This window comes from Desmodus rotundus, chromosome 2, assembly GCF_022682495.2.
Source record: "Desmodus rotundus isolate HL8 chromosome 2, HLdesRot8A.1, whole genome shotgun sequence".
Classification (NCBI taxonomy): Eukaryota; Metazoa; Chordata; class Mammalia; order Chiroptera; family Phyllostomidae; genus Desmodus; species Desmodus rotundus.
Genome location: NC_071388.1, coordinates 132,695,978 through 132,723,029, shown reverse-complemented (window position 1 = coordinate 132,723,029; position 27,052 = coordinate 132,695,978). Strand labels below are relative to the sequence as shown.

The 27,052-nt window shown below is 35.8% G+C and overlaps 1 protein-coding gene and 1 pseudogene across 1 annotated transcript in view; both read left to right on the top strand.

Annotated features, from left to right (window-relative positions):
- The window catches only part of LRP1B (LDL receptor related protein 1B), a 1,720,016-nt gene that overhangs the window by 342,689 nt on the left and 1,350,275 nt on the right, over positions 1-27,052 (top strand). The gene's annotated exons all lie outside the window — the stretch shown is intronic.
- Positions 1,191-26,054, top strand: LOC112313028 (ribosome production factor 1-like; annotated as a pseudogene).

Genomic DNA, 27,052 nt, shown 5'->3' with positions numbered 1-27,052 from the left:
CCTCAATGAGATGATAATTAGACAATATTTTATAACCTTAATATATATGTTTCCAGTATGATAAAATGGCTCAGGGACCTATTCTGAACAGAAAGTATTATGAAAGTGAGAGATAGGTACATAGTTGCTTAGAAAAATAAACAAAACAAAAAGATTGCTTTATATTTCAAGATGTATTTAAAAGAGTGTTTTAAGAAATCAGATGAAGAAAAGAACCACCACCATCACCATCATCATCTTCATCTTCATCATCCCACTGAGAGCAACTTGCTTACTTAGCTTGCAAGAATTTTTTCTAGCTACCTTGGAGAATTTTGGAAAAGGTACATAAGTATCTACATCTGTATCACTACAAAGAGACTTATGAATTCTCAATAAAGGCAACTGGTACTATTTATAACTCATAAGAAGAGAAGTTCAAAGTAAAGAATTTATTAAAGTTTCCTGAAATGATATATTCTTCTTCCAAACTCCCTAAAGCAAATGCTGGTATCTATTTTGTTTCCTGGTTTTTAAAACTCTTTATTCAAAACTGTACAAGCAGAAAAGGATGGTTTGACTTTCAGAAGTGCTAGAATGTTCCTTTCTTTATTTTTGCACTGACTTCTATTTTGTGTATAGAAAATGTTATATAATATATGGAGAGACTGTCACAGAAAATTCAATTAGCTGAGTGAAAAACAGTAGTAACTAAGTAAATAGTAGGAAAACAGGTATAATAATAATTTCTTCAAACTCGTACACCACAAGAATAGGGTTAATCATTTTGACACATTTATATCTATAGCTTAATACCTAATTGGCTCATTTTACAGCCTCGTTTTCATTTTCCTTTTTTTTTTTCATCTACTGATAGAGAATGAAAAGGAGAGAGAGAGAGGGAGAGGAAGGAGAAATAAACACCAATTTGTTGCTCCACTTATTTATATATGCATTGGAGGATTCTTGTATGTGTCCTGACTAAGGATCAAAACTACAACCTTAGCATATCAAACAATGCTCTCACCAACTGAGCCACCCTGGCCAGGGCCAAGCTTGTTTTAACCCCTTTCATCTAGTCCCTTTACCTTAGCTCAAAAAATAGAGCCTAAAAATATAGAGTAAACCAATCAGAGAAAGACAAATACCACATGATGTCACTCACATGTGAAATAAATGAACAAAATAAACTGATAAAATAACACTGAGGCATGGATAGCATGGAACAGATGGACAGATCTCAGAGGGGACTGAATGAGGGCGCGATAGAAGACTTCAGCCCAAGAACACGTATGCATATGTTCAGAGCCCATGGACACAGGCAACAATGTAGTGAAGGTGGCGGTGGGGCTCCATGGAGGAGGGGAGCGCGGGGCGGGGGGGTTGGGGACTTTTGTAATAGTGTCAACAACAAATAAATGAATAAATAAATAAACATAACACGTAGTGTTAGTTGAGTGCAGGTATCAGCAATCAATGCTTTATGGGTGAAGGCCCCTAAGGAAACCCTTCTAGGTTTTCTGAAGAGCATTGGCGCTTGAGTTCAAAAAATGAGAAATCAGTAGATATTGTTTTTAAAGCCACCCCTTCCCAATTTACTTTCACTGCCACATTTTCGTCTCTGGACCTCTCTTTGCTTCTGTGTCTGCAACCCACTCTCACCTTTACATCCACTTTCCTCACTCCTGCCTGGGTGAGGCCACAGCATCTTCCTTGAAATTCAAAATGACTAATTTTAATCACTCCCCCCATCTCCCCAATATAAAATACCTATTACCTAAATTAAAGTCCTGCTAATGTGAAGTAAAATGACTTGAATATCTGAAAAAACAATCTATGATAAGGTGAATAGGATAAACTTTCTAGGAATCTTTCACTTACAGCTTTGTCCCTGTGGCTAGCCAATTCAAATCAATTTCTAATGTATTTAAGAGAATGAGGAAGAATCGCAATAGAAGGCACACCTCAGGCCCTCTTTCCCTTCATCAGGGTGGGTTCCAGAGGGTGCTGAAGCTGGCTACTAAGGACTTGGGAGGGTGGACAATGTGCACTTTTTCCCCACCTCGTTTCACTTAAAATGGCCCGTGGTGGGAATATTTACGACGTGGAGATGAGCAAATGATACGTTGGGGACTTTTTTCTTGGAGAGTTGGTCAGTCAATATTCACCAGCACCTCACTGTTTAGCTTAGAAAATATGATAAATACTCACATTACTGGGGAATGCGGCAGAGTTGGTGAAGAATCAGAGTGTTACAGACCTGAAAAAGAACAGTTCCCTTACTCATTCACCAGAAACAAATGTGTGTGATTTCCCATGAAATTTTATTTAAAATAAAAAGATTCTACTGCTAAAAAATGTTTGAAATTCACTACTTTTCAGCATCTCTGAGAGTGCCTAGGCCTCTTGTTTTGTTTCCTATAACTATAATCTTTTAAGTAAGTGACTTAGAAAGTTCCTTTTTATATATTTTACATCGTTTCTGCATATTTGTTAGTGTTTATGCAATTTATAAACATCCTTCTTTACACTGCATTTGTAAATCCACGTGTTCTTTTAATGACATGTAAATGACCCACTATTGGGAAGGGAGGGTAGAATTCTAGATTTATAGTATTTGTTTTCTGGGGATATTGTGAAGCATCACCAAAGACAGCGAGTTGGGAAAAGAAAATACTGTGAAGGGTGTTTCATAAACATAAAAGGGTCAGTTCCGTTAAGTAAGAGATATAAACCCCTGGCAGCAATGGGTCCTGGTGGAAACGGCAGCGATCTTTGCAACTGGAAGTGTCTGGATCTAGACACAAATGTCTTTACATTGAGCTGTGTGATCTTAACTTGCGTAACCCTCCTGAGGCTCAATTTCCTCATTTTTAAAATGGAAACAATACCTACCACTCTAGACTTTTTCTGTGAGTAAATGGGATAATGTGTAAAAAACGCCTAGTGATGTCATGTAATGTGGTAATATGTATTTTTCAATCCTTTAAAGGTTTTTTATCATATATGTTCATATATATATATATGTATATATATATATACACATTTGAGGGGGTACCCAAAAACTGAGAATTTACTTATAATAAATTGTGTATTTATTCTTACGTGTTTAAACTTCAGTCACCTTCAAAGTACTCTCCATTTGATGCAATGCACTTATTGAGACTTTTTTCCACTGCTCCAAACAGTTTTTGACTCATCGATTTGGATGCCTTTTAGTGCTTCTGCCATTTTTTGTTTCACGTTTTCCACACTGGCAAAATATTTTCCTTTGAGGATTTTTTTCACCTGGAGAAATATAAAAAAGTTACTTGGGATGAGATCTGGTGAATAGGGAGGGTGGGGCATGGAGGTCATGCTGTATCGGGTCAAAAAATGCTAAAAACTTAGCATAGTGTGGGCAGGTGCGCTCATAAATCACCCATCATAAAATGGGCAAATGCATTAAGTCTTCAAAAAAATTCACTGAAGCCAAATGCTATCTCTCACAACACCACCAGCTGGTACACTGATACAGATGGGTTCCTAAACACTCACCTAGCAGGGGAAGCCTGTACTACAAGGGACCTACCCTCTAGCAGATAATTCTGGGTTTGTCTTTTCTTGGGTCCCCATTCATACACACACACACACACACACACACATTGTTCAACAAAAAAAGGTTCAAGCTATAATACAGATCAAAAAAAACATGTATTTGCACAGAAGCATTGCGACCTAGGAGGCACAGATCCAGGTAGCAAAGCAAACTGCGTTTTGAAGAGAACAAAGACAGGCAGGATTTATAAAGCCAAAAAACGCAAAGTGTAATTCTTTTGTACCAGTGAAGGATTACTGGCTTGTTAACAGAGATTGGTTAGTTCCCATATGCCAACGATGGAGGCAAAGACTTCAAGGAGGAGGTCAAGTCTATATGTGTCCATACAGTGGTTCTTTTTCTGGATGTTTATGGTTAGGCCTTGAGCTGAGTTTAACAAGCAGGTTAGCAACTTAACAGAAGCTCTGAGAACAGAGGCAGACGTTTGCACAAGCTGTACTTTCCTAATAGCCTTCTGACTGCATTTTACTGTCTCTCAGCAGTGCTAATTCCATTTTATATTTTTCTACTATAAACATATGTAATAATATCACATTTGGATATTTCAAGCTAGAGGACAATATCCTCTTCACAACTCTTTTTGAAGGGAAAATATTTGAAAATAGCTGATCCGAAGCAAAGATACAAGAAAACCAACTCTGGCTCAGAGATGAACATATACTAGAAAAGTGTTTCATGCAATCAAGGGGGGTTAGAATTAAAAGGATTCACAGGAACAAACTAATCCAATCAGTTTGTCTGACATATAAGAACCCTAGATACAAATCTAGGTTAAGTCATTTGGCTGTAAGCATGTTCCATAACCTCTCTAAAAACTTCAGTTTTCTCTTTAGTAAAATGTGAATAATTTCTACAGCACAGGTTTCTTTCTTAGATTAAATGAGAAAATACAAGCGGTCAAGCAGAAACTGGGGCCTGGAGATTCCAGGAGACTGAGGTACAGTGAGAGATACAGGCCATGAAATCTTTTCCTCCACCTCTCTGCTCCCTCACAGCTAATCTTAGGGAGTCTTACTTTGCGAGACTTGGCTTAATATTTTACTTCCAAAACATTAAACAGTGAAAGCATTCCTTCTTACAAATGATGATGTGGTTGTTGATCTAAATAGAGCTACTGTCTCTCTCTGTGTTGTTTTTCTATGCTACAGAAGAAAAGAAGAAATAAAAAAAGTGGCTGTCATTCCTAGTCTCAAAGGCTGCTGGAGCAAAGAAGAAATTCCCACTGTGTAGGAGGAAAAATAATGTGTCTGCATTTTCTGCCCCATTACATTTTGTAGTTCATGCTCATACTATAAATTTGTTTGGAGACATATTACACACACCATGGTGGAAAGTGGAGTCAGAGCTTTGGTGTTCTGAGATAGGAAGTGACTGTGACTAACCTCAAAGTCCTGAGGAAATACAGCTGGTTTCCACTAAGCTTGTGAAGCACTATTCCCATCAGTTCAACTGCTCTCTGGCTGTCTGAGCTGCAGGCAGTGGAGTGAGACCAGCAGATACACTGTGTCTAGAAGGTGGAGCGTTGAGTACAGATGGGACTATATAGAAAGAAAAAATTTCAGGAGCATATCGGGTGCTTGCCTGACCCTCTGAATCAGAATTTTGAATTCTGATTGCCTGAAAATCAGAATTTTCAGAGTCTCCACAATAGTGTGTAAACATGCCTAGATCACAAACTTCTTTCATTAAGACCAAGAATTCAAAGATCATCTTTAATCTCATATATGGAAAATAGATAACAGTAAATCAAATTACACATTCTAATCATCTATTCTTATTCAAAAGATTATGTCAATTACAGCAAACTTACTAAGGCTGAAATTGTTTTGAAAGATGATTAATAATATAAAAGTAAAAAAAAAAAAAGAACAAAAATAACAGCAAACTTAAATGCAGAAGGAAAACATAATAGTTCCCAACTCTCAATGCTACTCAGTTTCTGAAAATAATTCCATCTCTAAATCTATGGCAACTAATTTGTATTCAGCTTACTTATTAGTTCATATAGTAACTATTTAGTTGAATGTGTAATGATCTATCTATACAAATATCATACATACGCCATATCATATCATATCATATCATACATAGACACATGAATATTATATATTGATACATATATTTAATTTTTCATGTATACTCTATTAATAGATTGAAATTTCATTCACTGGCAATTTTGAATAATTTTTTTTAGAAAACAGTTAAGTCACAGAAGTAACTTCCATATTTTGGATGTCAGTTCTTCAGCCTCCATAGTCAAATGTTTGTCACAATAATAGCCTAGTGTGGCTATGGAATATTCTAGTTGTCTTCCTGAACCCATCCTTCCCTATTTTTCAAAGGCACTGCTTTCTTCAAATTTTATAAATATGACCAGACTCTTTTTGTTCTACTCGTATTTCCTGCCCCTCCATATCTTGGCATAACATATTTAGTAGCTTCTCTATGTACTCTCTGAAGTTGGGCATTCTTTATTCATTTTTAAATTACCTTGCCCACATGCCAAGATGTGTCCCTCATCCCAGCACTACAGGATTTAATTAACAAGTCCATGTTCACATATCTGCACAATTTGTGATCACATAGAGGATGATGATGTCTTCTTTCGGTCTCCGCTGCTCCATAGGTTTTTGGTTAGTTTTTAGTCCTGCTGGTCTATTGTTAGGTAGCAGTCCTGCCCCTTCCCTTGTTCCACTTACCACTCTGGGTAAAATTTTCTGAACATTTTGAATTCCACTCTTGGTTTCAGAGGTAACAATTACTGTGTACAGTAGCCCATGGTGGAAACAATATAGGTAGATACTTCATAGCACCTTAAAAATAGATAATGATGATAACAAAAATATGATACGTAATAGTAACTGTAATGTGGATGATACTTGGCACATAGTAAACAGCCAGTGCATGGAAGCTGTTATAATCTATTATTAGTTATAATTGATTTGGCCGACTGTTCTCCAGGCATGTATGGCATCTCATTTAATCAGGAACATCATGCACCCCACCACATTTAGTCTCCCGGGCACTTTTCTAAACTAGGTACTACTTAAAGAGATTAAGTGATTTGTTTGAGTCACAGAGTTATTAAGTGCCAGACAAGGGTCAAAACCTGATCTTTAAAAAAATTAATATATTTTTCCATTACCATTTAGTCCCCTATACCAACCCCCCCCCACAACCACCACACTGTTGTCCATATCCATTAGTCCTCTCTCTTTTTTGCTCGGTCCCTCCACCCTCTAATCTTCTAACCCCCTCATCTTTTTGATTCCCAAAATGCAAACATAGTCTTTATTTTTTTTAAGTTTTCATTTATTTTTTTTTTAGGGTGGGGGAGGGAAGGAGAAAGAGAAGGAGAAGGAGAGAAACATCAGTGTATGGTTGCCTCTCACACACCCCCTACTGGGGACCTGGTCCTCAACCCAGGCATGTGTTCTGGACTGGGAATCAAACCTTAGACCCTTTGGTTCACAGACCGGCGGCACTCAGTCCACTGAGCCACACCAGCAAGGCACATATTATTCTTTATAAAGTCATCATTACTCTGTCAACACTAATCAGTTAATCAATCATGTATCATTGATCATTTACTACATTCAGTGTTGTATATGTGAGGGATCATGGAGCCTATTTGGGGCCAAGGGACAAACATACACAAAACAGTAGACTGCTGATAAAAGTTCTGCATGACATGAAGTTTTGTATGTTCTGAACTCTAAGGTCTTGCAATTAGCAAGAATATGTGGGCTGCCTCTTGCCAATATGCTTTAAATAATGTCAGATTTAAGGAATTAGGAGAATAAAACTAATTTTCCATATTTTACCTTTAAAATGCTCTTTCAGTAAAAACAAGTCTTTGGAAATAAAGAACATTCATATGTAACATTAACACTTTAATTATCCAAGAACTAAACTTTTGGAATTAAGATATCAACCATAGATTGCAAACAAAGCAGCAAGTATGACAACTTGATGAAAATGTTAATAAATACATATTTAGATTATAAATTGCTCAAATGTTTGTATTGGTTTTACATAAGAGTTTTTAGGATATTTTAAAGGACTTTTTTCTAATTAAGAAGAAGAGCAATGAACCCTTTTTGGATTCCTTCTTTTTCTATCATCCCATCTATATCAGAGTAAGTACCATTCACTCAAGTATATATATTTTCACTTCTTGAGACTATGATTTCTGTGTTGGTAGTATTTAGTTAAAAAGGAGTGTTAATTTTTAAAAATATATTGTCTTGATTCTTTCACTGATAAACAATGAGCAAATGTCAAAGATTTTTCTTAATTGATTAATTAGTGAATGAAATAACTAGTAAGATATTACAACTGGCTCAAGGTAAACTCAAAAGAACCACATATATATATAGGCATATAAGGAATGCTGAATTGAATATACGAATATATACAAAATAGGTCCTTCTACAGGTTAAAACTCAATTGCATTCCACACAACTAATTTGAATGTATATGGACAAGAACAATTTGCATTAATTATTAATTTTCTACAATTTACAGAGCTGTGAAATAGACAATATAGGACAATAAAAGATTGAGATAACCTTCTGGAATGTGCTAGGCAGAATATGCAGTAATCTTTTTCTGGTTCATTGAAATGTATTTTATGTTTTTGCCATACAAGAGTGATGGACAAAGACTCCTACTTGTCTTTATGGTTTTCAGCAGAGCACAGATAATTATGATTATCCTTTAGGTACTGTAAAACTAGCACAAACCAAGTTGTAGTTTCTTCCTTAACATTTTTATTCCATTAGAATCAGGTTTATTTTAAAAGAAGTGGAGAATTGGAAAAGAAAATGTGACCTAATGATGCAGTGAGAGTAGGATGGGTTATATTTCCCTTTATTGAGAGATTTGTATGAATAGACTTGAGCCACTGTAGCTGTAGAGAAAGAGTCAGTTCTCTTTCTTGGATCTCCCTGGAAAGATTCTTGTTGTAGTATCAAGGACATTTTCTATATAAGATCTGTGAACAGTTACCACCTGGTGGCAGAGGTTGAGTGAATTAATGTCAAAATGTTTTAAATATGGTAGTATTTGAAGGGATCTTATTTTCCCAGATGTCAACATTGTAAAAAGATGGGTACTTTTCATTTCTTCTGAAGAAAAGTCTATGCTTTACTATTCCAGCTATCTTTCTGAGCTATTCTTTTACCCTCGTGAACAAATATTCTTGTTAGACTTTAAAAATATGATTTTAATTACCATGTCAGCCAAATGCAGTGAGACAAGAAGACATATGCTAAAATTGAAATAATGTCACCTATCATAATCTCATTTTTTGTAGCTTTGTACTATTGTGTCTTTCAATACATTTCTGAGAATAGCAAAAGGCTTGGAGTTCTGGACATAAAAACTGATATCTGGGTTTTTTTTTTTTTTTTTGCTGCTTTGATTTAAAACAGCAAAGCTTAAGCTACTCCCACTTGCTCTGCTTTGCTTTTCAATATTCTGTTTCTACTTGAGTGAGTACACACTCATAACCCATTATCCTGCCTTAGTATTGCATGTACCCTACAAAATACATTTAACCCTATAGATGTAGGTTTTTTAAGACTTTAATCCAAACCAGAGCTTTATTTTTTAAAATTTTATTGTATTTTTCCATTACCATTCAGTCCCCTTATACCCATCCTCCCTGCAATCCCCACAGTTGTCCATGTCCATGAGTCCTTTTTCTTTTGTGCTCAATCCTTCCACCCCCTAACCTCCCCAACCACCCCTAAAGTCTTGAAATTAAACACTGTCTCGCTGACAATCTGAGCAGACCGTGTTTTGGGGAATTAGCAGAGACAAAGGCTAAGTACAATTTTAGGAAACCTAAAAGAAATGCCTGATCTTGAGTTTCCACAACCCGGTGCCACACTCATTCCATAAACGTCCTTAGGTAGTCACCTTGTCGTCTGATCCTTTCCTACTTTGATGAATAGTCTTCCTCATTTTAAGAGCCAAACTGACAGCAATTTCCAGGAAGCAAAACATCAACAAGTTGAAAAAATGCTCCAGAAAATGGTGATTCTGCACCCTGCTTTATATATTACAATCAAAAGAGAAGATGTAAGTGGATTACATGAAAGCCATTGGTGATAGATTAGGGAGGTGGGGGAAAGCAAAACAGGGAAACTTCTGGGATTGGATAAAAATTAAAATGATAGACACATATTTCTTTCACACATATTTCTTTCTGGGTACAGGCTAGTTAACAGTAAACAGTTAACATGATAACAATGGCAAGGAGAGGATTTGTGGCCTCTGCTCTGGTGCTCTGCCCATGCTTTGAGGGGTCAGGAAAATTTATCTTGTTTTTACAAAGACATGTTTATCAGGTATGTAATCCTAGGTGCATAAAGACAAGAGACAGGCTTAGTTATTTGACCTTTGTCAGGGGAGATTCTAGCCCAGGTCAGGAACTGCCATAAAGCGCTTAAAGTTAAAATGTCTTAATTTCAGACCATCCTTTGTGGTTACTTTAGGTCTCTGAGTTTTCGACGCCACCAGGTAGGCCTCCCCTGAGCTTACCAGGTTAGTATGTAGCCCCTTTTCATTCATAGTTTTGTTATTTTTAACAAAGTGTTTCAGGGTAATAATAGAACACTAGAAGTCAGTTCAATGGCTCAATCCATTACCCAGTATTAAATTCTGTTTATAACTAAGCATGAGTGACCTGCAGTTTAGCTTCCTCTTAGCTATTAACAACTAGCTGGGGAAGCTGAGGGCTTTTTTTGCAATTACAATCTCTAGAGACTGAAAAACAGTACGGTAAATAAAGTATCTACCTTATTATCAGGCAACTGATCTCCATACTTGAATACATGTCAATAGGGGTCTCAAGTTCAATCTCCCTCACTGACCTCTTCCAACCACCCATAGGGAGGTAGCATCTAGTTGCACCTTCTGTTGGGCTTTGCATTCATTTTCAAGAGACTGAGGGAGAAGGGTGTTTCTTGAAATAATGGCATTAGACTAAAAGCTTTCAAACATACTTTGAAAGAAAACATGTTCAGAGAAAGACAAAATGCATTTCTGGCAAAAATAAAAAAAACAACACTTCACTATATTTATAGCTGTGGCAGTCAGTTATGACACTAATACCAGAAGTCTATGTGTTAGTGGAATGGCTTAGGCTATTGCTTTGAATAGATCAAAATTTATTCACAATTATTAAATACTTGTGGGCAGCATGCCATTTTCAGGCCTAAGAATATTTCTCCAGTCTCAGCTTTGAAGTACTATAGTGTTCAATTATCTCTGATTTGACCATTGGAGAAGTGAGACTAGTGATGCTTATACATATACTTACTTGACAGATTTTGAGAAATGAGGGTTTGAAGTTAGCATAAAAGGATTTGGGGGGAAATTGAATAAAAGAGGCACATAAGAGAATGCAAAGAAGCAAACACAAAGGAAGCATATGTATATATGCACATAGCTCTTGTGGAGAATAAAATAAAAAATGTAACTAGCCTTTCTGTAAAGTAAAACTCTGAAATTGAAGGATGGGGAAAGTCAGAACCAATTAGAAATCACCAACTGACTCCGTTTAATATTTAAGGACTGTAACTACCTTTTTTTTTCCTTTTGACTCTAATTACATACTATATAACATGTCACGCTAACTTCTTGTCTGCAAGTGGTCTTCAATAGAGAGAAATTGGATAATTTATGTCTAGCATTTTGCCACTAAGTCTCTGGGAACTTATTACTAAACCTTTCTTGTCATTAGCTTCTCTGTCCGTTAAAGGAAAAGAACTAGATGATTTTCACCTTGCTCTTAACAGTCCCTGCCCCAATAACCCCCTTTAAGACGGACCAACTTTATAGCAGATTATGACAATTGAGAGGCTGAAAGACAGTGGCACAGCAGGTGCAACATGGGACTGCAATTGAAAGGTCATTGGTTAAAAAATGCCGACTACAGAGCTATGTAAAAAAAATCTATTTTAACTCCATAGTTTGATCAGCATTATCAGTGTCATCAGGATTGAATGTAAAAGGTGATCTTCATGGTTTTCTCAGCACCATTTCTGTTTTCAGTAAGTCTGGAGTCTCATTATCCTAACCATCCAAAGCCATGTGTATCCCACATGGAGCCTAACCTCCAGTGTTAATGTACTAAGTTTCACCCCTATCTTTCACCTCTGATCCAAACTAATGCCCTCTTCAAGGCAATTCTGTCTGCCTGGTAAGAACTTCGGAATCTCAGATATAATCTTTATCAACTTAATTTCTCTGTTACCTCTCAGGGAAAGCATGCCAATTTTTACAGAGGGCTCTGAAAGATGATACCCTAACTCCAGGAAATAGCAGTGTTGTTAATGGGGGGAATTTCAGTTAGCATTATGGAGTTCGTTCACATAGTAGATCAAGCAGATACCCCTGTGTTGTCCTTCAGCTTATAAACGTTAAAGAACCAGTGGCTCTGCCTATATTCCATGCCCGGCCTGATTTCCTCTCATGTGACATTTGAATTACCTAAGACAAATAAAATGGTTAAAATGGGATTTCTGGAATAAGACTCTCGGGTTTTGAATGTCATCTCAACCCGTGAACAGCTGTGTGACCTTGGATTGCAGATGGTGGCAGTCTCTCCTTTGTGCAATCTCTCATCATTTTCCCATCAGAAAATGGGGATAATAAGTTTCTCTTAGGATTTGGGGTAAACTTAATTATATAACATATAACCAGTTGTATCTTTATATAGTATTTATCTATATCTATCATTAAGTGATAAGTGCTATAATCCTGATAATTATTTGTATAATTATTAATTCAGTCAAACAAACAGAAATCTTGATAAGTTTTCAGTTAAAATAAAGTATTATGCAGGTAGCATTTTCCCATGAAATACCCGACATCAGTATGATTGTTTCTCTTGGTGAAGACCCCTGACCAAGCATCATCGTGATCAACCATAAATAGTGTTTAATGCAAGCAAACTGGTGTCCATTTGTTAATTAAGAATGAATAATTTAATTTCTCATTTGTCAAAAATAAATTGTCTAAATCCAACCTAATAAATGTGTTCTAATCCAAGTTAATTAAATAAGGAAGAGAAATTCCCTTTAAAGCTTATATTGAAAATACTAATTTTGAATGGAAAGCAAAATGAAATTCTAAGTCGCATGTGTCAGTTGCATGAAGGATAGAGATTTTCTATGAGAAAATACAAGAAAAGAAAGCTCAAGCATAAAAAGATCTGACTGAAAAATCTCCACCACTTAGACCCAAGTATATTCTCAAGGAATACTTTCTGAAACAGAACAACAAAAGCAACGCAGATCTACACAACAAGCCCTTGAAAGCTAAACTACAAGTAAAGACTATTTAATGACTCTTCAATATGTGGAAACTTTTGAAATACGCCATTGACACAGTGCATAGACTCTTATTTCAAAGTTCCTTACATCCCGAGACATTTAATGTGACATTTATTGGATTATTTATGACAAACTTCACTAATACATTGGGGTAAGCCTCTCAAGGAAATCAAGAAGTTATATCGTCCCCAAATTCTTCTCTCTCACACTGTTTCCTGGCTGGTAGATTACTGTCTTTTTTTTGTATGTGTGAATAGAATAACTAGCCATGCAAATAATTTCTGAAAACATGCCAATTTAGAATCCACAAAAGTTTAACAAATTAACTTCTTTTGATTTTATGGAAATCACCATGGAAAAGAAAAATGGGGCATGTTTTCCAAAGACTGGAATTCCTGTTTAATCTTCTTGCCATTGTGAATTGAACTTGAAATAGGGGAAATATGAAGAACTATGTTTTCTCAATTCTCTGGCTCCCATGGGCCAAGGGTTTAATGTCAGACTTACCTGCCAATTCATTGAACTCACATTTTTATCCAAAAAGACTGCTCTCAGAATCTTGTAGTTCAACCATTTACTTTATATTTAGTAACCTGGGGGAAACAGTAAGTGATAGAATAAAGCTAAAAAATTAAGGGCAGGTTGGAAAGTACAGCAACCCCCTGAGGGAAAGGAAGTGAATAGCCTATTCATCAAATCTGACAATATGTATTAGTCTTAAGGGAAGATAAAATGTGAAAGCACTTCAGGAGCTTTAAGGGACATAGACTATTTTACCTGAACCTACCCAATAACTTCAGCAATTAAATGCAATTGCTTTCTCCTGCTTGGTTCCCATGTAGTTACAGACAAAATCCACACGTTTTTTGAATGAAAGTGCTTGTGCAAGCTCTGTCTTAAAATAAAAATGGTGACTTATGCAACTCTGCTTAATACTATAGCTCATTAAACATTGCTTGTCTAGCTTTCTCAGAGTCTAGCCAGGCTTTAGAGGATGAACACATGTATCCGCAGATCCCTGAGGTCAAGTCTCTCCCTGACCAAATGCTGGTGGGTTTGTATGTGCGTGCACAGGACATTCTCTGTTGTATCAAGTCTTTCTGCCTCAAAGCTTTATTATTTCTATAGCTTATCCCTAGTGGAATTTCTGTCCATTATTTTCTCTTAAGTATTAAGTCTAACTCAGAATAATAAAAAATTGGTCTGTTTTTCCTTTTGTGTAAAACTTGTGTTAAGAAGTAAATAATTTATCAAACTGTATTCAAGGGGTTTGTTGTCTCTCCTATACTCTCTCTCAGGTTCAAATAACTGGGATGGGTTGGGGAAAGGGCTAGAACACAGTATATGCACAAGGCTATGAGGCTTCCTGTTGTCACGGTAGCTGCTATGGGGTTTAAAAAAATAGTAAAAGATAGGAATGATGACCTTCCTACTATTAGAGACAAAAAGAAAAAAAGCAAGAGAATGTGTACGTGAGAAAGATGGAAAAAAACATTCATCCAAAAGAATTGCTATGCTGTGATTGAAGCCCCTGGTAAGCATCGAAGCTGACCTTTCTAAGGGCACTTTTCTCTGTCTTACTGTGCATTACTTTTGATTTGCTTTTCTCCGTTTTCCCAAGGAGGGAAGCCTCTCTGTTTGAGGACTCTTCAAGAGAAACTGAAAGACTGCCATTATTCCTTCTTGGAAGATTAGTTTTAAATGAAGTCCTCTAGAAAGCTTGTTCCTGCTTTCTGCTCAGTCTTCTGAGCTAACCACTTGAGAGGGCTTTTGGTTCTGAGAGCATTAGCTGTAACACAATACTTACCTTGAAAATGCACCCTCACACATTTAAAGGTGGCATCTGTTACAGAGAAGTTTTTTCTGTGACCAGGGAATAACTAGAGAGATTTCACGTGACATGGAATACACAGAAAATGGTTTATTGTGGTCTATCAACAGACACACATATAATCAATTTCACCAAAGTTTTCTGATTATCCTGGACTTTATTTTTTTTTTCTCATCTTTGACCCCAAGATAAACTGACAAAGTTTAAGCTGCCCAAAAGTCTATGCCTTTTTCTGATATTTCCTTTTTATTTATTGCCATTCCTTTCTATTCTTATTTGTCTATCTTTGGTGATAAATAGCTGTAGCTAATTATCCACACTTTAATGTTGTTCTTACAAACCTAAGGGAGAAACCCATAACTAACTAAGGGAGTGGTATAGAAATGGCAAGGGGGGAAAAAGGAATTGGGTGATTCTTTTCACGTGCTCCTTTACCATAGAGATTTAGCTCCCCCCAAATTCATCAAAGATAGGGTTTCTCAAATGTGGACGTGCATTAGGAAACCCTGGAGGGCTTGTTACAAAACACAGAATGCTGGGCCTCACCCTCAAATGTTCTGGTTCTTTAAGTTCGGCATAGGTTCTGAGAACCTGATTTTGTTATAAGGTCCTCAGAGATGCTGATAGTGGTAATCTGAAGAACATTTTGAGAGTCCCTGAAATAAGGGGATAAAGAATCACCAGCTTTGAATTCTACCTGAAGATGTCCCACCACAAGTGGTTTCACTCCCTTTGGAAATGGTCAGCTTGCATGGTGCTTGAAACTTTTTCATGTAAGAAAATTTTCTTTCTAAGCAAACTGGAAACTATGCCAAAAGTCTGAATTTATCCACTGTCACACTTCTGAATAGTTCCAAGGATATGTTCTTTGTGTGTGTGTGTGTGTGTGTGTGTGTGTGTGTGTAGATTTGTAGCTAACTTTTGTCCAGACATCACTTAGAATTTTACCTGGTCTCTATTTAAATTTTTCTTTTTAAGTTTTATCGAGAAATAATTAACATATTTCACTGTATAAGTTTAAGATGTACAGCATGATGGTTCGATTTACATATATAGTGAAATGATTACCACAATTTGTTTAGGTAACATTCATCAAATCTCATATCGATACAATAAAAAGAAAAGAAAAACTTATTTTGTGATGAAAACTCAGTATCTACATCATTAGCAACTTTTTTATATATCCTACATCAGTGTTAGGTATAGTCATTACGTTGTACATTATATTCCTAGTACTTATTTACCTTCTACCTGGAATTTTGTACTTTTTAACTACCTTTATCCAATCCCTACTCCCTCTAACCCCCACCCGTGTTAACCATGAGTTTGATCTCTTTTTCTGTGAGTTTGGTGCTTTTTTTTAATTTATTTTTTGTTGCTGTTTTGTTTTGTTTTATATTCCAAGTATAAATGAGACCACATAGTATTTGTTTTCCTCTGTCTGATTTATTTCTTTTAGTATAATGGCTTCACACTTACTATCCAAATAGTAAGATTTCCTTCTTTCTTTCACTCTTTCTCTTCCTTTCTCTCTCCTTTCACTTCCTCCCTCCCTCCCTCCCTTCCTCCCTTCCTTCCTTCCTCCCTCCCTTTCTCTCTTTCTCTCTTTCAGTGGCTGAATAACATTTCATCGTTTATGTATCTGGTCTGTATGTGTATAGCTTCCCGCTCAGCACGTTCCAAGTGCTTTCTTTTTAAGCAAGTTGACCTCAATTAAGCTTGTATGAATTCAACAGAGAAAGTTTGAGACAATATCTATAACAATTTAAACTAGCTATGTGTATATGGAAACCTGTTTGACTAAACTGATCATAATTAATAAATGAAAAGATAAATTCATAAGATTATAATCTAGTTTTTAGCTCTACTATAATTTTAAACATGGGTGATTTACTTAGAAAATGTTTAAATGTACTTCTTTTTCTTATCAGGGTTTACTAATTACTAGACATATGAGTTTCTAACCTCAACTTCTCCGAAGTTATACTAAAGTGTTTTTTCCACCTGTGGGGAAAAACCTGCCTATGAAGTCTTCCCCAGTTTCTGGTAGAAAGTGGTAGCCTCGGCCTCATTCTCTTGGGTAGCACTCATGTCTCTTGTTACTAAAGAGCTTTCCCAGATAACCCATTTCATCATTAGTATCAAGACAACTTGCAGCCAGCTTCAATGGTATTGAATAACCCTGGGCACCAATTTCTTAAAATAATATTATTAATAAGACATAAACAGTATTTAAAAACAGGGGAAATAGAAAAATTATCTGATACAGTAACAATTTTCTATTATTGAGTTATGCTCTTGACTTTGGTAAGTTTGAGTCATAATGATAAATATGTACTCCATTGTGTGTGCTGATTTGTTTTCACTTAAGCTGATTATATAACGATTCCAATGTTTATACATAGTTATAACCATTTTGGATAAACTAACTGTTTATTAGTCTGCTCAAATTGCCACAAAAAATACCACAGACTAGGTGGGTTAAACAACAGAAATTTATTTTCTTACAATTTTGAAGGCTGAAGTTCATAAGCAAGCTGCCAGCAATGTTAGTATTTCCGGTGAGGCCTCTTTCCCTGGCGGGCAGAAAGCTGCCTTGTTATGTCCTTACATCTGCCTTCTTGCTCAGTTCTGGCTTTTACTCTGCGCACAGGAAGAACAGGGTGTGTGATGTCTCCTTCCTTTCTTATAAGGAAGTTCGATTGGATTAGGGCCCGACCTTATGATACATTTGAACCTTAACCACCACCTTAAAGGCCATATCTCTAAGTACAAGTCACTTTGGGATTTCGGGCTTTGACATGTGAATTTTTGGGGGGACACGGCTCAGTCCCTCACACTATCTCAAAAGGAATATGTGCTTGTGATAGAAGATTTTAAAAATTCCAAAAAGATATATAGAAAGAAATTAAAATAATCATTGTGGATATGTTATTTTGTGTTTCTCCAGAATTTTTAAGTATATTTACTTTTTGGGATTGAAATGACTTTGCCTAAATATAGGTAGTCAATCCCGCAGTTTTATAATGACATGTTATATATCTTTAATAACACACATTTAGATTTTAAAAAGTATTTGGTATTGCACGTGATGTTTTAATTCAGGGGTGTCAAACTTATTTTCACTGGGAGCCACATCGGTCTCATGGTTGCCTTCAAAGGGCTGAATGTAATTTTAGGACTGTATAAATGTAACTGTAACTACTCCTTTAACAGCTACGAAGAGCTCAGCGCTGCCGCCGTGTAGAAACAAGTTGGAGGGCCAGATTCGGCCCGCAGGCCTTGTGTTTGCCACCTGTGTTCTAATAGACTTCTTTTATATCTCTAATTATTATCAGGCTGATTATAAGAAGTGAAATTACTTGGTTAATGTTATGAAAACACAATTTTTCTTACACTAACGCTATAAAAATGTACCATACTGCGACTTTGCCATCAGGTAGTAGTGCCATAAAAACAAACAAGGAAAAAACAACCACAAAAAATAACCTGACATTATTATGGTTACATTAATTTACTGTGATAAAGGTATTCGTTAGCTCTTTTCTTGGTTTCTTTTGTTTGGTTTTGTTTACTTTTCTTTTCTCTACCTAATTCCCCGCCCCCCCCCCCCCCCCCCGCCACCCTCCTGCCACCCCAGTTAGTACCCTGTCTAGGGCACTTCGCCTGAGTGCTTCTTTTTATTGAATCTCTATTTATTAGTGTTAGAATATTGTCCCCTGTAGGTGTCCTATTAACTCTATAGAACAATACTTCAAGGGAAAAAATATTCAGGCCAGAAATTTTCCTTCTCGTCTTCAACCCCAGCGTTTATGGTGAATGCAGCAAACACACGCCTGGTAGACTTCTCATCACGAGCTGTTTGGAAGCACTATCATTTGCTATTCTTGTAAGGCCATTTATCCTTGTCTGGCATTTGTGTTTCTTGTCAAAGACTTCTCCTTGCATTTTTACCAATGAAGTTAACTATCATGATTCGGTTTATCATGATTTAGCTTAAATCTTGCTCTTTGAACATTTATAAAAAATCATTTTATTTTCTAGATCAAAATTTGAAGGGCAGACTGATTTTTCTCAGCTCCCACTTAAAATCCATTTTATAGTGGGTAGTAATCTATTTTCCTATAAATGTTTTAGAAGTGACACTTTCTTAAAGATCATACATACAAATAAAATAAAAAAATAAATCAAATAAAAACAAATGGTAAACATCCAATGAAACACAAATTTATTTCTCTGTCGTGGGCTATGAACTTCTCAAAGGTAGAGCCTTTCTTCTTTCTGTCTTTCTGTATCCTGTGCCTAGTAGAGTACCTGACTTATAACAAGCAATCAGTAGATGAAGAGATTAACAGATATGCATTGTTAAGTCATTACTGAGTTCATACATTCAAGATTTCTCTTAATGATTATCTGTTGATGTTTCATTTTTTATTACCACATCCTTTTATAATAATTATTCATAATTTTTGGGTATTTTATTCAGTATATATAAATAAATATATATATTTGATTTGTTATATACATTATTGGAGTTTAAAATAGACTTTTGAAAAACTTAACATTTGATTAAATAAAAAATGCATTTGATGTTTAGCTTTGGGGACTCAAACTTCTGGATTATTATATGTGGTTCTGAAGTTAGAAGAACTATAAAGGATAAAATCACATGAATTGATAAAGTAGATTACATTAAGCCATATGTGATTTTTTTTAGTCTGAAGAATATAAAATATATTGAGATGTTACAAATTTAATACTCCTACAATAATCATTAAAGAAGGGAGAAGGAGAAATTGTGCTCTTGTCTGTGTATGAATATTCTCAAGCAATATATGTAGGTTAATGACACACTTAAGGGCCTTATATATAATTTGCATAAACTGCAGCTGTTGAATTTGCATAATTTGTAAATACAGCTATAAACTGTTTTGTCCATTTTCTGGCTCCGAACAAGTTTAAACCTGCTTCAAAATTTGCCATCCTCAAACTTAGCCTGTTAAGTTTTATTTGCATTCACATGTCATCTTTCTGATGTATATAGTAAAGACTTGGAAAACTCTAAATTAAAAGAAACGACCAGTAAGCTACGAGGAACCATTGAAGGGGATGTCTTAATTACCTTAAAAGGAAGATTAATTACTCCTCTACCAATACATGTACCAACTCTTATCATGTTTTTATTGATCTTAAATTGTATTTATTGTAATTGTTATTGCTTCTTCTCATTCAGTATCTTTCCAAGTTTAGTGGGCAAGGATTCCCCTGGGGGTCCTGGGAACTGCGGATTCTGATTCAGTAGGTTGGGGATGAGGCCTGAGACTGTGCATCTCTCACCGGCTCCCAGGGACACTGACCATGCTAAGAAAGGAATCGTACTCAGAGTAGTGGATCTTTAAACCATAGGCAAGGGTGTATCACATTGCCAGGACGTTTTAAATAATTTTATTTTAAATCAATAACAAAAGCCTGGAAAAGATACTTTTAAATCAACTTAAGTGGACTTTATCTTAAAATTTGTACCAGTAATTGTTGCTACATTTCATCTATTACTTAATTAAGGTGAAGATTAATATAACATACACACACACATATATTTACACATATGTTATACACAGCATCTTGGGAGAGATCCAATCATACTTAATTTCAGAATTAAAATATTTCAATTCTGTAACTTAGCTTATCTTATTCTAAAATGTTTAATTAACATAAATTCAACTTTAACTCCAGGATGAATGCTTTTGGAAAATTGAACTTAATTCCTGTTTAATTCAATATATTTTTTAATTGGATGGTGCTAGTCAGTTTAATTTGAACTCATTAAAATCAAGGATCCTTGTATTGGGGACAGCTGAGTGATTGGGTTGTTAGGAAAAGGGACCGTAATTAAATAACCACAGTTTGATAATTCCACTAAACTGTTTTCAAATATCCACATACTGATTCAAACACTTGACATCTATGGAGCCATTAATAACTCTGAATCTTCTGGCAAAAGGGATGGAGAAAACGGTAGGAGGGGTGAACACTTATCAAGTAAAAGGAATTTTGGAGGTATATGTTTTGTTGACTAACAGCAATTTTTCTGTTTATCAATATGGAAAAAAGAATCATGACATATTAAATTTTAAGTATCAAACAATTCTATCTTTTAGCACAATATACTTACTTTGTCTTTTTTCTATGCATATTTATAGGAATACAAGTTTTATATATTTAAAATTAATATATAGTATATGCTATATTTACATTTTTATTTACCTTGTGTGATTCCCCACATCATTAAAGTGTTAATGAAACTATAAATATGTAAATTTGGAATCAACACTTTAGATTCTACTCTATGGATTGTGCTCTATGTGTAGAATAAAAATTAACTAGTCAATTATCTATTTCTAGATATTTATATTTGTTCAGATTTATATTCTGGTTAGTGCTGCAGTGAATATTCTTATTCAACATATTTTTCAAATGCCTTTACATTACTTTATTTTTTTTGCATGCTTCAGGGTTTTTAAAAATGTTTTATTTTTATTTATCTTTAGTTAAGTATAGTTGGTATATAATATATTAATTTCATGTCTACAATATAGTGATTCAACATTTATATACCTTACACTATGATAACCACACCAAGTCTAATCATGTGTCACTGTTCAAGCTTATCAAAAAATGTTTGACTATATTCCTTTTCAGCTTTTTTAAAAATATATTTATTGGTTATACTATTACAGTTGTCCCATTTCCTCCCCTTCACTCCACTCCATCCTGCCTATCCCCTCCCTCCCACATTCCCCCCCCCACCCCCGCATAGTTCATGTCCATGGGTCATACATATAAGTTCTTTGGCTTCTACATTTCCTATACTATTCTTACCCTCCCCCTGTCTATTTTCTACCTATCATTTATGCTACTTATTCTCTGTACCTTTCCCCCTCTCTCCCCGTCCCACTCCCCTATTGACAACCCTCCATGTGATCTCCATTTCTGTGGTTCCGTTCCTGTTCTAGTTGTTTGCTTAGTTTGCTTTTGTTTTTGTTTTAGGTGTGGTTGTTAATAACTGTGAGTTTGCTGTCATTTTTACTGTTCATATTTTTCATCTTCTTTTTCTTAGATAACTCCCTTTAACATTTCATATAATAAGGGCTTGGTGATGATGAACTCCTTTAACTTGACCTTATCTGAGAAGCACTTTATCTGCCCTTCCATTCTAAATGATAGCTATGCTGGATAGAGTAATCTTGGATGTAGGTCCTTGCCTTTCATGACTTCAAATACTTCTTTCCAGCCCCTTCTTCCTTTTCAGTTTTTTTACCCATTCTCCCACCCACGTCCCCTCTGGCAACCATCAGTCTGATCTCTTGTTTCTATGACTTGTTTTTGTTTTGTTTTATTTGTTCATTTACTTTTTTAAAAAATAAAATCCTGATAAAAAAATTGGAAGAATATAAACATTTTAAGATTCTTTTTTTATTAATTAATTAATTTTTATTCAGTTACAATTGTCTGCATTTTGTCCCCTTCCCTCCACCCCACCCCAGCCAGTCCCACCTCCCTCCCCCACCTCTACCCTCCCCCTTGATTTTGTCCTTGTGTCCTTTATAGTAGCTCCTATATACCCCTCTCCCCACTATTCCCTCCCTACTCCCCTCTGGCTATTGTTACAATGTTCTTAATTTCAATGTCTCTGGTTATATTTTGTTTGCTTTTTTCTTTTGTTGATTATGTTCCAGTTAAAGGTGAGATCATATGGTATTTGTCCCTTACCACCTGGCTTATTTCACTTAGCGTAATGCTCTCCAGTTCCATCCATGCTGTTGCGAAGGGTATAAGCTGTGTAGAGTTCCATTGTGTAAATATACCATAGTTTTTGGATCCACTCATTTGCTGATGGTCACTTAGCTTGCTTCCAGTACTTGGCTATTGTAAATTGTGCTGCTATGAACATTGGGGTGCACAGGTTCTTTTGGATTGGTGTTTCAGGGTTCTTAGGGTATAATCCCAGCAGCGGAATTGCTGGGTCAAAGGGCAGTTCCATTTTTAGTTTTCTGAGGGAATTCCATACTGTTTTCCACAGTGGCCTCACCAGTCTGCATTCCCACCAACAGTGCATTTTAAGATTCTTGATAATATTTCCAGATTGTTGCTCTTCTAGTGACCTTCTCACTACCAGTAAGTAAGATTTTCTCTGTCTCATTACCCAGACTGATCAGTAATATTGCAGTACTTTTTGCAAATATACTACTTGACGTGATAACACACAATTGTATTAACTTGTATTTATTTGATTATTACCTTAGACTTAATATTTTCCTCAGGGGTGTATCGTTCTCCCATTTTTCCTGATTTAAGGTTTTTATCAATTTTAATTGGTGTATTTAAATTTGAATATTTGTATTTTCTTATTGGTTTGTAAGAATGCATTTACATTAAGGACACTGCCATATTTTTATACAGCCTGTATTCCCTTTTTATTATTTTCCTTTTTTAAGCAATTCATGTTATTTTATTGTCATAGTTTAAAACTGTGTGAAGTAAATGCTAAATCTTCCTCACTATAAATGCCTTCCTCTGAAAGTCCTCTTTCAAAAACAAAAAATTAAGATATCCAATACAAGGAATGGCCTAAGCACAGCCATTACACTACTTGGAAGTGAAGGGTGAGCATCCTATCATCTCCTCTATCTTCTTCCTGTTATGAGAGGATAGCAGAGTTTGGTTATCTTATATTTAAAAAATCCAAATCTCCTTTGTGAGCCACACATTTCATTCTGGGAAATATCTATTATTTTGGAGGAAATCCTATCAGCCATAGAAAATGGAATCAAATTCCTCATTTCCAAATTTTTAAATTCTTAAATAAAAACTCCTAGGATATTTAATACATTGGCAAAATATTTGATTTCATAGTTTTGGTTTTTCTTTTTTTTGCTTTAATTCCCACCTAAAAAAAATGTGCAGTAGCTAGGAGACAAAAGAAAGAACAGTAGAAAACGAATGTTCTAATACTAGACATGTTTCAAGTTGTTTTCTATGAGGGTAGAAATTGAGATTATTTCATACTAACCTTTCAAGGGATGGAATTAAAGGAAGTTGAATATCTCAATATGTTTTACACAAACAAGTAATTGAACGCTACAGTTACTGACCTTTTTGTGTAGTCCAATTTGGTCACAGCTACTGGGTTAAAAGAGGTTCTATTTCTCACAAAAAAAAAAAAAAGGAGAGACATACTGGTGGTTTGGCTCCATATCTTTCAAGAAATCCTGGTAAACATGGATATTTTTTAAAGGTAAGTGAAGGAAATTACACTCTGGAACCAATTCACAACACATTCCAATAAATCGATTGTCACTGATAGTATAAATGGAACTCTAAACTGTGTATCCTAAATATGATATTATATACAGGTAAATAGATATTTTGAGAGATACATAAACATCTCTTAATCATCCAGATAACAGTCTATTCCTTGAAATGTTAATTGCTTGAATTATACCCTCCTGACTAAAAGAATCCATGCATTTCTAAATCTGTAACGTTTATTAAATTGCTTAAACAAGTAACCTGCTCACCTGGAAAGATAGTAGTGCCTTGTGAAATCTCCATTATCCATGCTAGTGGAGAGTAATCTGTCTGGGGACTTTGTTCAGGGCTGTAGAAACTTAGAGGTCAACAATGAAAGAGCCTGGGGACAGTTTCCAGGAAATGAGATTCTCAGGAAGTCTCTGGGGATCTGGTTTGTGAATTCACTCATGGAAAAGAATGAGAAGTGAAGAAATTCTGTATAATTTTTCTCTGATGCCCATCAGGTAACTATGGGTCTAATAGTCAGAGCATGCTATACGGGCCGTAACTAGAGAGCTGTGTACAGTCATGGAAAAGTTTGAAATCCAAATGATTTGTTCTTCCTTCAGAAAATGATCAAAGTACCTATTATGTGCCTGCACAGTCCTATGTATTTGGGTTATAAAGTGAATGAGATGGACAAGATACTCGATTTATGGTGCTGAAATTCTATGTTGAGGTTGAAAAAATAATTAAGGAATACTTATTTAGAGATAAGTGCAGTGAAGGAAAACTAGGATGATTTGAAGGAACAAACACTATAGAGAAGACCAGCGGCAGCCAAAAGAAAACCCTGATAGGCAAAGGCACTCCTGAAGAATGTCGAGAGGCAGCAGTCATTGAGAATGGGGTGACAGAAAGTGGGGTCCAACCCCCAAAAGTGCCTGCCTTTCCTCCAGGCTTCAGTGTTTCAGAAGAACAAACAGTGGTGACACTTAATGTTCACATGGTGGAAACAGCAGCAGCGAAAGGAAGGAAAAGTTGGCAGATAAGGAAAAAAAAGAGAGGGAATTACCTTTTCTTTTTATACTAGTAGAATATTTTTCTCTTTGCCTTAGGTGAATAGGGAAGCAGTTTTATAACATTTTACATCACCTGCATGAAGTTTTGCATACCTGTAGCCTTTCAATGAATGTTACTTATGTTTCAATAAACCACCATGCTACTTTTAAAAGAGAGAAAGAGAGAGGCTGTTGGTGATAAGGCTCCACCAAAATCTATACCCAAGAGAGTTGACAACCAGTAAGTCTGTGATGAAACCACAGTAGACCCTACTGATGAAGAGGTTGCTTATGATGGAGCCACAGATGAATTCACTTGTTACTTCAACATTCTTCCAAGATTTTCATTACAACATCAGATAGACCTTATGGGAGAACAGTGCAACTCTGAACAGTTCTGCACTGTTTTACCCAACTCACATGGTTATTACAAAAGAGGACTGGCTCTGGAAAAAAAAAATATTCCAAAGCGCAGCTAAAGAGATTTCACAGATCTTATTGTTATTAATGAAGATTGTAAAACACCAAATGGATTAATTCCGTGTCACTTGCCAACTGGACCAACTGCTCATTGTAAAATGAGTAGTGTTTGCTGGGTAAAGAAATTAAAAGAAGAGGCAAGGACCCCACAGAACACATACCTGAAATAATTCTGAATAATTTTACAAAACAGTTGGGTCATTCTCTTGGACAGATGTTTACATCTCTCTTCCCCCATAATCCTCAGTTTATTGGAAGGCAGGTTGCCACCTTCCCACAATCAAGGGGATTATATCTTCTTCAGATTTTATAGATACATATTCAAGAGTAAAAAGAACTAGGACCACATTTTACCTTAAAATTAAGATCTCTTCAGAAAGGAACCTTTGCTTCTAAATATGGAGAGTATGAATGGGTCCATAAGCCCTGGGGAAATAGATACAAATAGAAGAAAATTCCATTTATAAAGTAACTGAAGGAATAGTATTGAATTTTGCTGAGCAGGCCTATCTTGAAATTGAATTGTGACAGAAGATGCTTCAAAAAGGTGCTTCAAAAGGTGATTTACTGGCATCACCTTCTTTCAAGTCTGGACAAATTACCTAGTGTCATGGACTACCACTCACTGTTTCTGTAAGAAATGCAAATAAAAGTCAGTTTAGTAAGAGTTTAAGAAGTTGCAATTTAGGTTTCCTAATTTTTTTTTAAATTTTTGGTAACTGAATAATAAGTTGGAATCAAAAATCAATCTAATTTCCCCTGTGCACCTTCATGGAACATGTAGGCTGGGGGTGTCAAACTCATTTTCACTGGGGGCCATATCGGCCTCATGGTTGGCCCCAAAGGGACCAAATGTACTTTTAGGACTGTATAAATGTAACTACTCCTTAATTAGGGGCAAGGAGCTCGGTGCTGCTGCTGGGTAGAAAGAAACAAGGGCCGGGCTGGATAAAACAAGGTGGAGGGCAGGATTCGACCCGTGGGCCTTGTGTTTGCCGCCTGTGATGTAGGCCATAGAAAAAAGGGGCTTGGTAGATTTCTGTGTAACCAACACACTGGTTTTATACCAGACTAATTTTGGATCTGGCACATAGTTTTTAACTCAGTTTTCCAAATGATTGAAGGCCAGGCGTCGGGGTGTTTGAACATTCCCTTAAACCTGTCAGAAAGATAAAAATGTTTAAGCAAAATGATTTCCCAAGAACTTAAAGCAAACTTGCAAATTAATGAAGCCAATCTTTGGATGTTTTTTTCCTACTGCATTGTACCTCATTACATTGTATCATCATACTCCAGAAATTGCCAAGTTCTGAAGTTTTTCTTATGTGTAATAGTAATACCCTTACAAGGAGTTTATTACAAATACTGGTTATTAAAATAAAGTTAACATTGTAAATAACTGTGAATAGAAACTGTAGTATTAGCAACAAACACTGACACTTGAAAGAAGTGGTATTTTTTGGAC